Source organism: Pinus tabuliformis, chromosome X (genome assembly GCF_031772625.1).
Source record: "Pinus tabuliformis cultivar Carrire ecotype Pingquan chromosome X, CPIR1, whole genome shotgun sequence".
NCBI lineage: Eukaryota > Viridiplantae > Streptophyta > Pinopsida > Pinales > Pinaceae > Pinus > Pinus tabuliformis.
This window is the reverse complement of record NC_142308.1, coordinates 1,006,999,067-1,007,016,693: the sequence shown is the minus strand read 5'-3', so window position 1 is coordinate 1,007,016,693 and position 17,627 is coordinate 1,006,999,067. Positions and strand designations below refer to the sequence as shown.

Here is a 17,627-nt window from a genome sequence, read left to right as displayed (position 1 = left end):
GCAAACCATGATTGTTCATATGCGAGCTACTGAGCTCGTTGAGAGGGATACACGCAATGGCGCCAAACTACCAAGAGGATTTGAATTTAAAGGTGGGATAGAATATCTACCATCCGATCATGTCATCGACGGCCATATATTTGTGTTTCAGTAAAACGTATTTTCAAAGAATTTGAAATATTATACATTTTATAGAATTTGAAATATTATACATTCTATTATTTAAGCTGAATAATAGTTTTACTTTGGAAAAATAATTGGGCACATCAAATAAAATATTGATGCGACAGACATAGAACTTCAAAACAATAATGCACCCTTCTCTTACTCCAAAACAATAATGCACCCTTCTCTAGCTGATGTGTCAATGCTTTCTTTGAAGTGGAACTTAAAGAATTAAGTAATTATTCATTATTAAATTGGGATTTTATATAAATTAATTGATTATTTATTAATGTTAATTTCATTTTATAATTTTATAGTAATTTTTAATAGATTTTTGTTAAAGGTAATTATTTGAGCTATTATTGTATCAAGATTTTTGTTGTGTCTTTTATTATTATATTTTAATCCACTTTAAACATGCTCAAAATATGTTTTCATCTTCATTTGTGGAGATTATCTACTTGCATATTCAAAAAGTTTTGATGTAGTTTTTGCCTTGAAAAATGATTATTGTGACTGTAATGGTGAGAAATTATTCTATAAACAGTGTTAAGTGTTATTTAGAATAAATGAGAAATTCTTTTTGAATATATAAGACTAATCTTTGAGAGAATAGATATATATTCCCTAATTATCACATAAACAAGGGGTTAATCTTGCATTTAGTGCTTTATCTCTGTAGAGTTTCGCTAAACAAAGGGAATACCTCCTCCTGCGTGACTTCGATTGTCCCTCCCTCTTACAGGATTGCAAAGCATTAAGAATTGAATCTTCTTTATTTTAAAGATGTAGTCTTGTCGAATATACCAAAAACATAGTAGGATTCTTTCATTATTGACAAAATCAAGCACATGTGCAAGGGAAGTATTCATATATGGATGGTTAACAAGTTCATTAATAACTACAAGCAAACGCTTCAAACTATGTATTTAATGATCTCTAGTCATCATCTAAATAGTTCAAGAATCAAATCAATTCCAACCTAAGTTCTAAGTATATGGTAAAACTCTACTCTAGAGGTTCTATTATTGTAAAATTTCACAACTATGGAAGTTGTGGCAAGGTCTCAAAGGAGGGACTTTCTTTTTGGGGCAAAACTAACCTTTTTTCAAAAGATAGTTTCTATAATTGAATCCATCTTCAATATCCATTTCTTCAACCCCACTCTGCCAGATTTGAATATTGAATCCCCCCTACTTATTTTGGGATGAGATGATCTTTCAAAAGCCAACATAAATATATTGGGGACTTACAACAATATACAAACTAAGCAAGGAAGGGTATACACACATGTGTTAGAATTTGAATTGAAGTTGACTTGAGCAAAGGTATAACAATGCATATTTAATTAAATATTGGTGATTTTAACAACCACGTCCATTAGATTAAAATAATGATACTTTATGTGTATCTATATGCAAAGACAAAATACTTGAAAGGCACCTTCCCAACAACAAAGGTCATTATAAGAAAAATGGAAAAATAACAAGTTGATGGGTGGTATGATTGAATGAAGAATCAAAGGGCAAGAAAGAAGAGACATCCAAGTTTAGTCCTAATAAAAGATTTTATGGCCCCTTCCAAGGAGTGCGTTATTAAGAGGGACACAAACATGATCATGGATTCTGTGCTAAAGTCTTATGGGAGAAATAGGAAGCATGTGAATGAGATATTATGGATTTCAAAAGAGAAATCATGTTATTCAATCCAATAGAAGAAAGGGGATTGGTGCTACTTGAGACTCCATAAGCTCTAAATCAATTGGTGAAAGCAAGAAGTCTAAAAGATAAATGCAAAGAAAGGAATATCCATCTATGTACAAATCTACAATAAATAAATTCAAAATTATACAGTGTTTCCATATAGACAATGTTAGGTCCCTATAACACTAGTGATTCCCCCATTACTAGTGTCATTGTGGCCCTTACTGTTATTGTTGTGCCCTTATTGTCCCCATATTGTTATTATTGTGCCCCATAGAAGCCCACTATTGTTATTTTTGTGCCCTTATATTATTATTGTTATGTTGACTTTGATTATATTGTGACCCCTTAGACTCCTATATATAGAAATGAGGCTTTGTCATTTGTATCATCCAATAATTGTTCTTTTGTGTAATGTAAAGGAGGTTGCCCCATCAAAGAGGCTGATTTCTAAGTTGTTGATCTATCTTTTCTATCTTTTTGTGAGTTGGTTTCATAACAGACAACCTAGGTTCGAACCCTAAAAAGTGTAGGGTCTTTGTGAGTGTTTGTGAGGGAATGTGTTTGACATCACATAATTGGATTCCCTTCATCATCAAAGAGACATGTGTCCCAAAAGTCAATTTGGTTTAAGTGGATGTTAATATGATACATTGTATATTTTCTGAGGGTAGTAGCACAATTGGAAAAAAGCATGTTGGCAAGCACTTGTGTATCCAAGTGATCGAAAGTTCAATCCCCCAGACATATCTCACCAATTGAACTTAAAAAAAAATATGATACATTGTATATTGCAAAGCCATTAAGTTAAGTAATGACCTTGGCTAACCAAAATATTTAATTAGAATTTAAGCTCAAACACAACATTAGAAATGAAACCTTCACTCTAGATCTAAGGATATAGGGGTCAACATTGGATATTGGATACAAGACAAGGTGATCAAATGTATCTCTTGGACTAGCATTTTTTACAAAGGAATACAAATTTTAATGCTTATATTAACATGTATGTATAATATAATAATGAAATAGTCACTCTTTAGTTCATGGATAAAAGTGTTGGTGTGGAAGGAAATCTCGAGGGATGTGTCACTATAGTCATAACTAGCATTTGCACCTGATGTTGCAAAGGAAACGCCGTAAGGCATAAAGTGTGGAAGAATAGGGACATGTGAATGGGCATTGTTGAAAGCAAGGGTGGATGATAAAGAGTTGCAATTGAAATTATTAGTTATGTGTATGTTGAATATAGATATTTTATAAATAATAGTGTGTAGAAGAATAATGACATGTGAATGGACATTGTTGAATGCAAGGGTGGATGATATTGAGTTACACTTGAAACTATTAGTGATGTGTGTTTTGAATATGGGTAAGTAATAGTAGTGTGTGGAAGAATAGCAACATGCCAAAAATAAGGTTACTGCAAAAGAAACAAATTCCTGGTACACGTGAATTCACCCTCGCAAGCAATCCATTCAAACCTTCTATGCTGAGTTTTCTCCGTGCTAAATATTTATACTTTTCTGCCTTCCATAGTTCTAAGAGAACATTATGGTCAGAAAAATTGTTGCAATTAGGAAGGGACACCAACCTCCTTGTGGTACCTTATTCAATACAGATGATAGATAAACGCCTTCAGAGATAGCAAAAAACAGAGTGAAGGGTAGTATAAGCAAAATATTTTGTGTAAACGATGTCCCGTGCACTATTTGTCATAGATTATCCTTCTAATATTCTCACTAGTGAAGGAAACAAGTTTTTCCAAGCCCCAAAAGTCAATAAAAACAACATATTATCAATACAACAATGCAAAGGTTTCTATCTTCCTGTATTTTACATCACAACTGAGCATCAAGGGCTGGCACTTCCAAAGGAGCGTGATCAATTCTTCTTAAAATTCGCCACAAACAAAACAACACCATCAAGACTAGTAACAATGTAAGTAAGAAAAATAAAATATCTAACCATATATATGCTATTATTCTCCGTTGGTAATTCATAAGTGGTGACATTTCAAGAGCTGATGCGAATTCAAGCAGCAAGCTAGCCAATGTTGTCAATTTGCTGTAAAACATTTGGTAGACAAACTTTGAATCTCAAATTCACCAAACAATGAGTAGTATTAAATAGCTCTAATTATCTCCATATAGCCAAGCTCACATATCCACTGTCAAAACTGAAGTAAATTGAAAACGCTATCAAAACTTTTATCTCTTCCAAAACATAATTTAAAAACACATTGTAATATCTTGTCCATCTTTTGCTATCTAATGATAACCTAAAAATCACAAAACTTTGGTATTCTTCTTCTACAATGCCAAGATTTCAAATCATGATTCATACGTAGATAATCTACCATAAATTCCATAAATTTAAAAATGAATGCATATTTAAAACATGGTAAATGCTTAGAATTTTCATTATATACTGAATATCAGTACATTATGATATTAAATAAGGCAACATTTTTCATCCCTGTGGTGGAAAATAAGATCAAGGGAAGCAGCTAAGAGCCATGGACTGTTTTATGATTGAGAATGTTGCTGTAATCAATGCTTGACTGGCTACAATGGCTGCCAAAGTGGCAACAATGAACATTAACCAATACACGGGCTGTAGTATTGCTTTGTAAAATGTAGAGCCTATGTCCCCTGGGTTTTCTATCAAATAAGTCACTTGTCTCGTATATGTGATAAGCAGAGATGGGTAAACCAACACACAGAAAGCAAGCTGCAACAAAAAACCCAAATTTCTCATTATGGTACTAAAACTTGAGGGTGAAGCACGCAGGTATGATGAAATACTAATAATTATGTCCTTGACATATAGCTTGGACCTGGATTGATTTCCTGTTGAAATGGCCCAAGTCTGCAAACATGGCCTCCGCACTGGATCCAGCCAGAACAAAGCACTGATGTTAGTGTTTCTATTTGTATAGATTTAACATAAATAATTGGGATGAAGTTACGAATTTTGTTTGAGAAAATCATTGGTATGGATTTATCAATTCAGTTAGAAAACAGTTCCAAGTATACTATATGATAAAATGAGACACATATCATCATGCGAATAATCAATACCTGTTATACATAAGACTAAACCTACAAGCATCACCCATCCTTATTAGTGATATTCATGAAAGTAATAGTATATATAATATGGGTTGAATGCCTTGAATGCTCTAGGATAATATTTCACAATATTATACTATCCTATCATGATGTTGGTCACGAACCAGGCAAACATTATGGGTGAGAACATGAAGCTAACTTTAATTGTACCGAGTACTTTGCTATATAATATGGGTTGAATGCCTTGAATGCTCTAGGATAATATTTCACAATATTATACTATCCTATCATGATGTTGGTCACGAACCAGGCAAACATTATGTGTGAGAACATGAAGCTAACTTTACTTGTACCGAGTACTTACACTCTAGATGAAACACCAATGTATTCAAAATGCTTCTGAGTACTCTAGGTGAAATTCATATCACTCAGTGCCATTCATTTCGATACAAAGAAAAAACATGATTTCCAACTATGAAATCTGAAAAATGAGGAACTGGTTATCAGAAATTATGTAGCTTGCCTAACATCCCATGGCATAAATATCCAACTGTGGATCCTCTTTCCAACAACTTAATTAGTCTTCTCACTTTTGGATTTGGGTACAGCCTTGTATGGTATCTTGATTGCAGATTCCCCAAATATTTAGGGGAGCAGTTAAATATTTGACAGCATTTTTTATTTCGATTACAGAATCCCCAAATATTTGGAGGCGCAGTTAAATTTTTGACTAAGTGTTTTATCTGGATTGCAGATTCCCCAAATATTTAATAATCAGGCGGACATAAAAACCGTGAAATTTTTAACCGTGCCCATATCATTGTCCATCCAATTGCCAAATATTCAGAAAATCGGCAATTAGATAAGCTCCAGGATATGGACGTGGATGCTATTTTCCAGGCATTACATGGATACAAGAAGTCTTTACACTGGCTGGCGGGCTGAAATGAATGGCAGGTAGAGAAGATAACGTTTGATCATCTTGAAGGGGCAATGTAGAAAATATTCTGTTGACTTAGCCTGAGGATATTCACACTGATAGAGATACGTACGATTTGACATAATCTTTAAATGTTCAAATGAGTCATGAAAATAACTGAATCATTTTAAATAAGAATTATCGTTGTCTTTAATGAACTGTCCATATATATCAAAACATTTCGAAGCCTATTAGAAGTGCACTCAAGAAATATATATGTATAGACACACGGTTTTCTTTTTAATTGAAGTGAGGTTGGGTGTATTTCCATAACAATGTCTTCCCTGACGAAGTCCATGCAATTTGTGGTTAATTTATTCACTACCCATGTAATTATATCTCTGATTATCACCTCACTTCAGCTGAATTGCAAGGCAGCACCTGCAAATGCCAGAGTGGAGTCCTTTCCAGGATATCATGGCAATATTAGTTATGAGATATATGCTGGGTAAGTGCCATATCTATCCAAGGTAAAGTATATTTATTCATGAATAAAGTTCATGTTCAAATGTAACAATAATTGAAAGTAACAAATTCAAAGTGCCAGATTTTTCACTGGAAAGAATATTTATTCATTAACACAGTCATTTTCAAAAATAGCATGCATGAATTTGCCCCTATTTGTAAATAAACAATTAGCTGTGTACTTATGCAAAGATTAAGAACATAACCAAAGAGTTCATAGCTTGTAGAATGTTCATAGCTTGTAGAGTGCATGCTTATATGACAAAGAAAGACAAAAAAACATAAAAGATATACAGATATCTAATTGTTATGCACAGACTGTGAATATGTTTGAACAGAGTTTAATTTCTATGGATACTTAATAAATTTGGTGGCAATTGAAGCTAAAAAATATTAAAGTCAAAATTGTTGCATGGAGAGTTCAAAATATGTAAAAGACTAGGAGCGAAAATTGTTATATGGAGTGCTTACAGATGTGATTCTACCACTCTTATATTCTATTGGATGAACAATTAACTGCATGAAAGTCTTTGTGTTTTCTTCATATTCATGCAGGTATGTGACAGTTAGTGAGGCCAATGGAAGAGAACTTTTCTACTATTCTGTGAAGTCAGAAAGTAATCCAGCAAATGATCCACTTCTTCTTTGGCTTGAGGGAGGTCCTGGTTGCACCGGTTTCACTGATTGTCTATGAGATTGGTCAGCTATGGGAATTCTTGCTCTTATTATCTATTTCAATGCTCAAAGTTGCTATTTACTGAATGAATTTTGATCTTGTACACATTAAGTTTTCAAATTGTGTAATCTGGCCATGGGAACAGCTTGTTCAAATGGCTAACTGTAAGCTCACTTTTACCCAAGTTGTTGGAATTGGCCCCCAAAACCGAGTCAACTGCTGTTCTGGAGGTATGGTGCCTGCCAAATTATTGCCCTCCAGGGATCTGCACAAGAAGGTATATACTTATGCGAGTGCATTTAAAATAATCAAAAGGGAGACATGCTAATGCATTTGTTAATAATATCCAGCGTCGGGCTCGATCAAAGTGCACCAGATTGGATTTATCTTACATTATGGCAATGTTTGACAAATTTCCAATTTCATTGGGAATGGCACCACTAAGCCAATTCAAAGCCAAGTCCAAATTCTGTAGATTCTTTAGTTGACCAAGTTCTCTCGGTATGGTACCCAGTATATTGTTTGCATGAAGGTTCCTGCATAAGATACCAATTTGCTCGAGGTTGTTCATGTCAACAGTTCGACAAACATATTCATATTTCTAGACTAACTTAGAACTGTACAAAAACTTGGCTCATGTGCAAGCTTCATTTGAGTAATAGGCACTTACAGGTCTGCAGCGAAGCTAGAAGGGCCAATTCTGGTGCTAGAACCCCTTTAAGAGATGAGTTTGGAAGATTTCTGCATATAAATTTTTTAAACTTATTCAAGTACTTTGAATCTCAAGTATACAATGCATCAAAAGAAAACAACTGATTCAAACAACTTGGAGAGACTGAACATCAAATGTTCTTTCAATTCTACTCATTTGAAATTAAAAATGGATCTGTGATTCAATTCATCATGGGATTCTAGGTCGCACAACACCAGGACTTGGGACATGCAAGAGACGTGGATACGAGCGTCCAACACAGGACACAGCAACATTCGAAATGTGACAAGGATATATATATATATTCAAAAATTTAGAACATTTACAAAATATTAATATTGATGCAACTAATTCCTACATCAAACATACAAGAAATTAGAGTATTCAAGAATCAACACACATAAAATAGTAGTTTAGGAGTTAGAACTACAGCTTTCTCCCTTGATGTCATCGAAATCACAATGTATTACATAGACACTAATATTACAGGTAGACATGCCAATGGCAAAATACAAAGTAGAGCAGATAGCAGATACGGTGGATATGTTCTTTCTTGAGCTTGGTGTCTTGTTATAGCAAAGTGGTTTGCAGTGCCGACAGCTTCTCCTATAGCAAAGTGGTTTAGAGTGTCGACAGCTTTTCCTCGAGCAGACAGAATAGTGACAGCGGTAGATGGACTTGGAGAAGGGGATGAACACCAAAATTGACGTTCTTCCCTTTTTCCTGTGACCTTTGTGGTATAAAAGAAGAACACTAAAATTGGAGAAACGACAATTTCACCTCCTTCATTCTTCTTTACCTACACAATCACCTACACAATATTAGAGCATTTTCCTGTGGCTGTAAGTGAAAAAAGGAGGTGAAACTGCTTTTCTAGTTTTGTTTTGGCTCCTTGCACGTCCAACACTCGAGACATGATAGGTCATGTGTCAGAATCAAGTTTTCCACGTGTCTTGTTTTTTTTAGGAAATGTGTCAAACTCATGTCCAACACATGCCTAAGTGTGTCATGTATTTGAGACATGGGATACAGACATGCAGACCCTGGGGGATGTCTCTGGCCTCTTAGGAGATACATATAATATGGCCTCACACTATACAATTCTTGGCTATTCTGAATCCATATTAACTATATTACAACCATGATAACCATTCAATTGTTGTTGATGTTGCTTTTGAAAAAAATTGTCCTTTTTAAAGTAATAAAAGCACAACATAACAATACATCTGCTCTAGAATGTGCACACTATTTTTTGTGTTCTAAATTGACTCTCTATTATCAATGCAACTAGATACAATGATCATCTGATTGCCCTCATTTTTCTAGGGAAAATAAAGGTTCCCTGGAAACACAAACTGACTTTCACCAATTTAAGAGTGACATAGTGGGTGAGTTCTAGGCACCTGCCAAAACATGGTCGAAATTTTTGTGCGCTTTGCAGGTTTGACAAAAGCAAAAAAAGCATCCTGCAACTTCGGAGTGCAATAAGATTTGCAAATTCTGTAAACAAACTTTAGAGAAATGTAGTTTGAGAAGTGTTATTTTCCTGATAAATAATTGGATTGCTCAAAATTTTACAAGGTTGAAGCCAGGCATAGAAGATCCAACTATAGAGCTTCATAGGGCAAATGGTTGCATATACAAAGCCATACATTCCCAAGTTCCAAGTTCTCTGTACAATTAATGCTTAGAAGCCATCCAATTAAAAGGGAACTAGGGAGGGTACATTGTCACCTATTGTATACTCCCTCTGCACTTTGGGCTAGTGCTTTTCTTCCCTCAGGAGAGATCCTTATGTGATCTAAAGTGCAAAAAAAATGACTTTGACCAACAAAGACACTTGGTATCAGAAAATTAGTTTACTGTAATTCAATTGTTACACCTAAATTCTGTTGAGAAATTGATGGGACATCAAGCTAATGTTCAGATCAGCTCTTATAATCATTAATTTGCTAAAATTCTTTGTACAAATCTGCTCTCAAACACCTCAAATCTGCAGACCCACATGTAAATCTCCAAAAGCAATGATGAGAAACTCTTAAAATTTTGTTTGTGACTGTAGTGCCTTGAATTCTGTGGGTTATGGAGACAAGTGTAGAAGAAAATTAACTGCTTTTTTTTGGTTACATTACTGCAAACCTTATCATACACACCGATAACCATATATCTCTATGTTCCATTACGGACTATTCTTTAACTATTTTCAATTGAATGCATTTTTCATTGTAGTTGTACTTGCTAAATTATGCAGGATTTCAAGTCTATAGATAATTGTTGTCCATTAATCAAGCCTTCTATTCATAGGAATAACCGCATTTTCTTGCTTTCATTTCGTTAAACTTAACATACGAATATTGTATATGCAGAATGGGGGGTGATGTTCTGAACGCGGAAGTATGCCACAACTGATTACTACGAGTAAACTTCGTGCTATATTGATCAGTGTACATGATTTAGAGAGATATCATTGTGTATTGTATGATGGGGTGATTTTCTGAATGCGGAAGTATGCAACAACTAATGACTATGAGTAAAATTTGAGCTACCTTGATCAATGTAGCCAATTCATGGAGATTTCATTATGTATTTTATGATAATGTGCTTCTAACCATATATATGCTATTATTCTCCGTTGGTAATTCATAAGTGGTGACATTTCAAGAGCTGATGCGAATTCAAGCAGCAAGCTAGCCAATGTTGTCAATTTGCTGTAAAACATTTGGTAGACAAACTTTGAATCTCAAATTCACCAAACAATGAGTAGTATTAAATAGCTCTAATTATCTCCATATAGCCAAGCTCGCATATCCACTGTCAAAACTGAAGTAAATTGAAAACGCTATCAAAAATTTTATCTCTTCCAAAACATAATTTAAAAACACATTGTAATATCTTGTCCATCTTTTGCTATCTAATGATAACCTAAAAATCACAAAACTTTGGTATTCTTCTTCTACAATGCCAAGATTTCAAATCATGATTCATACGTAGATAATCTACCATAAATTCCATAAATTTAAAAATGAATGCATATTTAAAACATGGTAAATGCTTAGAATTTTCATTATATACTGAATATCAGTACATTATGATATTAAATAAGGCAACATTTTTCATCCCTGTGGTGGAAAATAAGATCAAGGGAAGCAGCTAAGAGCCATGGACTGTTTTATGATTGAGAATGTTGCTGTAATCAATGCTTGACTGGCTACAATGGCTGCCAAAGTGGCAACAATGAACATTAACCAATACACGGGCTGTAGTATTGCTTTGTAAAATGTAGAGCCTATGTCCCCTGGGTTTTCTATCAAATAAGTCACTTGTCTCGTATATGTGATAAGCAGAGATGGGTAAACCAACACACAGAAAGCAAGCTGCAACGAAAAACCCAAATTTCTCATTATGGTACTAAAACTTGAGGGTGAAGCACGCAGGTATGATGAAATACTAATAATTATGTCCTTGACATATAGCTTGGACCTGGATTGATTTCCTGTTGAAATGGCCCAAGTCTGCAAACATGGCCTCCGCACTGGATCCAGCCAGAACAAAGCACTGATGTTAGTGTTTCTATTTGTATAGCTTTAACATAAATAATTGGGATGAAGTTACGAATTTTGTTTGAGAAAATCATTGGTATGGATTTATCAATTCAGTTAGAAAACAGTTCCAAGTATACTATATGATAAAATGAGACACATATCATCATGCGAATAATCAATACCTGTTATACATAAGACTAAACCTACAAGCATCACCCATCCTTATTAGTGATATTCATGAAAGTAATAGTATATATAATATGGGTTGAATGCCTTGAATGCTCTAGGATAATATTTCACAATATTATACTATCCTATCATGATGTTGGTCACGAACCAGGCAAACATTATGGGTGAGAACATGAAGCTAACTTTAATTGTACCGAGTACTTTGCTATATAATATGGGTTGAATGCCTTGAATGCTCTAGGATAATATTTCACAACATTATACTATCCTATCATGATGTTGGTCACGAACCAGGCAAACATTATGTGTGAGAACATGAAGCTAACTTTACTTGTACCGAGTACTTACACTCTAGATGAAACACCAATGTATTCAAAATGCTTCTGAGTACTCTAGGTGAAATTCATAGCACTCAGTGCCATTCATTTCGATACAAAGACAAAACATGATTTCCAACTATGAAATCTGAAAAATGAGGAACTGGTTATCAGAAATTATGTAGCTTGCCTAACATCCCATGGCATAAATATCCAACTGTGGATCCTCTTTCCAACAACTTAATTAGTCTTCTCACTTTTGGATTTGGGTACAGCCTTGTATGGTATCTTGATTGCAGATTCCCCAAATATTTAGGGGAGCAGTTAAATATTTGACAGCATTTTTTATTTCAATTACAGAATCCCCAAATATTTGGAGGCGCAGTTAAATTTTTGACTAAGTGTTTTATCTGGATTGCAGATTCCCCAAATATTTAATAATCAGGCGGACATAAAAACCGTGAAATTTTTAACCGTGCCCATATCGTTGTCCATCCAATTGCCAAATATTCAGAAAATCGGCAATCAGATAAGCTCCAGGATATGGACGTGGATGCTATTTTCCAGGCATTACATGGATACAAGAAGTCTTTACACCGGCTGGCGGGATGAAATGAATGGCAGGTAGAGAAGATAACGTTTGATTATCTTGAAGGGGCAATGTAGAAAATATTCTGTTGACTTAGCCTGAGGATATTCACACTGATAGAGATACGTACGATTTGACATAATCTTTAAATGTTCAAATGAGTCATGAAAATAACTGAATCATTTTAAATAAGAATTATCGCTGTCTTTAATGAACTGTCCATATATATCAAAACATTTCGAAGCCTATTAGAAGTGCACTCGAGAAATATATATGTATAGACACACGGTTTTCTTTTTAATTGAAGTGAGGTTGGGTGTATTTCCATAACAATGTCTTCCCTGACGAAGTCCATGCAATTTGTGGTTAATTTATTCACTACCCATGTAATTATATCTCTGATTATCACCTCACTTCAGCTGAATTGCAAGGCAGCACCTGCAAATGCCAGAGTGGAGTCCTTTCCAGGATATCATGGCAATATTAGTTATGAGATATATGCTGGGTAAGTGCCATATCTATCCAAGGTAAAGTATATTTATTCATGAATAAAGTTCATGTTCAAATGTAACAATAATTGAAAGTAACAAATTCAAAGTGCCAGATTTTTCACTGGAAAGAATATTTATTCATTAACACAGTCATTTTCAAAAATAGCATGCATGAATTTGCCCCTGTTTGTAAATAAACAATTAGCTGTGTACTTATGCAAAGATTAAGAACATAACCAAAGAGTTCATAGCTTGTAGAATGTTCATAGCTTGTAGAGTGCATGCTTATATGACAAAGAAAGACAAAAAAACATAAAAGATATACAGATATCTAATTGTTATGCACAGACTGTGAATATGTTTGAACAGAGTTTAATTTCTATGGATACTTAATAAATTTGGTGACAATTGAAGCTAAAAAATATTAAAGTCAAAATTGTTGCATGGAGAGTTCAAAATATGTAAAAGACTAGGAGCGAAAATTGTTATATGGAGTGCTTACAGATGTGATTCTACCACTCTTATATTCTATTGGATGAACAATTAACTGCATGAAAGTCTTTGTGTTTTCTTCATATTCATGCAGGTATGTGACAGTTAGTGAGGCCAATGGAAGAGAACTTTTCTACTATTCTGTGAAGTCAGAAAGTAATCCAGCAAATGATCCACTTCTTCTTTGGCTTGAGGGAGGTCCTGGTTGCACCGGTTTCACTGATTGTCTATGAGATTGGTCAGCTATGGGAATTCTTGCTCTTATTATCTATTTCAATGCTCAAAGTTGCTATTTACTGAATGAATTTTGATCTTGTACACATTAAGTTTTCAAATTGTGTAATCTGGCCATGGGAACAGCTTGTTCAAATGGCTAACTGTAAGCTCACTTTTACCCAAGTTGTTGGAATTGGCACCCAAAACCGAGTCAACTGCTGTTCTGGAGGTATGGTGCCTGCCAAATTATTGCCCTCCAGGGATCTGCACAAGAAGTTATATACTTATGCGAGTGCATTTAAAATAATCAAAAGGGAGACATACTAATGCATTTGTTAATAATATCCAGCGTCGGGCTCGATCAAAGTGCACCAGATTGGATTTATCTTACATTATGGCAATGTTTGAAAAATTTCCAATTTCATTGGGAATGGCACCACTAAGCCAATTCAAAGCCAGATCCAAATTCTGTAGATTCTTTAGTTGACCAAGTTCTCTCGGTATGGTACCCAGTATATTGTTTGCACGAAGGTTCCTGCATAAGATACCAATTTGCTCGAGGTTGTTCATGTCAACAGTTCGACAAACATATTCATATTTCTAGACTAACTTATAACTGTACAAAAACTCGGCTCATGTGCAAGCTTCATTTGAGTAATAGGCACTTACAGGTCTGCAGCGAAGCTAGAAGGGCCAATTCTGGTGCTAGAACCCCTTTAAGAGATGAGTTTGGAAGATTTCTGCATATAAATTTTTTAAACTTATTCAAGTACTTTGAATCTCAAGTATACAATGCATCAAAAGAAAACAACTGATTCAAACAACTTGGAGAGACTCAACATCAAATGTTCTTTCAATTCTACTCATTTGAAATTAAAAATGGATCTGTGATTCAATTCATCATGGGATTCTAGGTCGCACAACACCAGGACTTGGGACATGCAAGAGACGTGGATACGAGCGTCCAACACAGGACACAACAACATTCGAAATGTGACAAGGATATATATATATATTCAAAAATTTAGAACATTTACAAAATATTAATATTGATGCAACTAATTCCTACATCAAACATACAAGAAATTGGAGTATTCAAGAATCAACACACATAAAATAGTAGTTTAGGAGTTAGAACTACAGCTTTCTCATTGAGTCCCTTGATGTCATCGAAATCACAATGTATTACATAGACACTAATATTACAGGTAGACATGCCAATGGCAAAATACAAAGTAGAGCAGATAGCAGATACGGTGGATATGTTCTTTCTTGAGCTTGGTGTCTTGTTATAGCAAAGTGGTTTGCAGTGCCGGAAGCTTCTCCTATAGCAAAGTGGTTTAGAGTGCCGACAGCTTTTCCTCGAGCAGACAGAATAGTGACAGCGGTAGATGGACTTGGAGAAGGGGATGAACACCAAAATTGACGTTCTTCCCTTTTTCCTGTGACCTTTGTGGTATAAAAGAAGAACACTAAAATTGGAGAAATGACAATTTCACCTCCTTCATTCTTCTTTACCTACACAATCACCTACACAATATTAGAGCATTTTCCTGTGGCTGGAAGTGAAAAAAGGAGGTGAAACTGCTTTTCTAGTTCTGTTTTGGCTCCTTGCACGTCCAACACTCGAGACATGATAGGTCATGTGTCAGAATCAAGTTTTCCACGTGTCTTGTTTTTTTTAGGAAATGTGTCAAACTCATGTCCAACACATGCCTAAGTGTGTCATGTATTTGAGACATGGGATACAGACATGCAGACCCTGGGGGATGTCTCTGGCCTCTTAGGAGATACATATAACATGGCCTCACACTATACAATTCTTGGCTATTCTGAATCCATATTAACTATATTACAACCATGATAACCATTCAATTGTTGTTGATGTTGCTTTTGAAAAAAATTGTCCTTTTTAAAGTAATAAAAGCACAACATAACAATACATCTGCTCTAGAATATGCACACTATTTTTTGTGTTCTAAATTGACTCTCTATTATCAATGCAACTAGATACAATGATCATCTGATTGCCCTCATTTTTCTAGGGAAAATAAAGGTTCCCTTGAAACACAAACTGACTTTCACCAATTTAAGAGTGACATAGTGGGTGAGTTCTAGGCACCTGCCAAAACATGGTCGAAATTTTTGTGCGCTTTGCAGGTTTGACAAAAGAAAAAAAAGCATCCTGCAACTTCGGAGTGCAATAAGATTTGCAAATTCTGTAAACAAACTTTAGAGAAATGTAGTTTGAGAAGTGTTATTTTCCTGATAAATAATTGGATTGCTCAAAATTTTACAAGGTTGAAGCCAGGCATAGAAGATCCAACTATAGAGCTTCATAGGGCAAATGGTTGCATATACAAAGCCATACATTCCCAAGTTCCAAGTTCTCTGTACAATTAACGCTTAGAAGCCATCCAATTAAAAGGGAACTAGGGAGGGTACATTGTCACCTATTGTATACTCCCTCTGCACTTTGGGCTAGTGCTTTTCTGCCCTCAGGAGAGATCCTTATGTGATCTAAAGTGCAAAAAAAATGACTTTGACCAACAAAGACACTTGGTATCAGAAAATTAGTTTACTGTAATTCAATTGTTACACCTAAATTCTGCTGAGAAATTGATGGGACATCAAGCTAATGATCAGATCAGCTCTTATAATCATTAATTTGCTAAAATTCTTTGTGCAAATCTGCTCTCAAACACCTCAAATCTGCAGACCCACATGTAAATCTCCAAAAGCAATGATGAGAAACTCTTAAAATTTTGTTTGTGACTGTAGTGCCTTGAATTCTGTGGGTTATGGAGACAAGTGTAGAAGAAAATTAACTGAGCAGGAGTGATTCCCAAGGCCAACCAATTCAGAAAATTCCAAGTAATAAAAAACACCGATAAAATGAGAATTAGCCTCCAAGTAACTGTCACCTTTATCCAATGCCATGCATACAACGTTTAGAGATATTGACTTCAAATTCAAAGTGGATGTCAACAGTCAGATTACTTCAAAAGCACCTTTTCCCACCAAGTTCAATGATGCAGAAGCATCATCACCACCCCACCATGGTTGCAGCATCCCATGAACATTGAGAAGAGGTCAAGCGAGATAGCACTGTGGAAGAGACAGTGGGTAATTTTCGTCCCAGCATTCATCCTCCACCATCCAAATTCCCTTGCTTTCATCTGACAACCCACGGTTTCCCAGACCCAAGGATTCTCGTAGCCAGCTGGAACTTCTGTTTCAAGAGGATTCGATTAGTATTTCTAACGTTTACATTTTGAGCAGTCCAAGCTGTTAACAACCCCATGAGAAAATGACCATTTCTGCGTTGCATCATCTCTAGTTAGTTCCTTGTAATCAGCCACACTTAATTTGAATGATGGCTTTTCTGCTGCCAAAAGATAAAAGGCTTTATAAATTTCAGGAAGCCCAAGACCTAAAAAACAGTAAGAACAGGAAGAAAAAAAATGTCTGGAACCGAACCCTCCTCCCATCACCCCCAACCCCTAAATGGATACTAAGAATAATAGATATTGAAAAAAAAGAAAAGAGTTTTCTTTCCATTTTGCCCATTACTAAGCAGTAACTTCCAGTAGGATCTTGGACTTTATAGAGTAAGCACCATGCTGTCTGCATAATGCAACTTGAAATTTCCAATAAAAAGATTAAAAACATTTCATCTTGTCTCTGAATAAAACAAAGAATGAATGAAGAAAAGTTACCAGATAGTTTCCAAAGGACCCACTGCAGTTTTAGCCTTGGCCCTGGAGAAAGCTCCACTGGTAAACTCTCTAAATGATCTGCCTTTGAATAAAGTCTGCATGCATATCAAGATTAATAGGTGAGAGAAATTGGGATTCCCATATCAATATAAAGAGACAGAGCAGTCGGAGGATCAGCATTTTCTTCAAGTAAAATTTACTGCGGTGGGTTTAGTATGAAATTCTCTCTACTCGGTTCAGTAAATAATACTTAAATCATTGGGATTGAAATTTGAAATTGAAGATCTCCAATGTTCTA

General features: G+C 35.1%; 1 long non-coding RNA gene across 2 annotated transcripts; it reads right to left on the bottom strand.

The window, feature by feature from the left end:
* Positions 1 to 14,007: 14,007 nt before the first annotated feature.
* LOC149143158 (uncharacterized) lies at positions 14,008 to 17,370 on the bottom strand. 2 transcript variants are annotated; one of them, XR_016264234.1, is made up of 4 exons: positions 17,330 to 17,370; positions 16,535 to 16,842; positions 14,280 to 14,350; positions 14,008 to 14,145 (listed from the first exon to the last, which is right to left on the bottom strand). It is a non-coding gene; the product is annotated as an uncharacterized LOC149143158 (long non-coding RNA). The 2 variants fall into 2 exon arrangements; XR_016264233.1 differs by lacking the exon at positions 17,330 to 17,370 and having other exon boundaries at positions 16,535 to 17,123.
* Between the last annotated feature and the right edge of the window lie 257 nt (positions 17,371 to 17,627).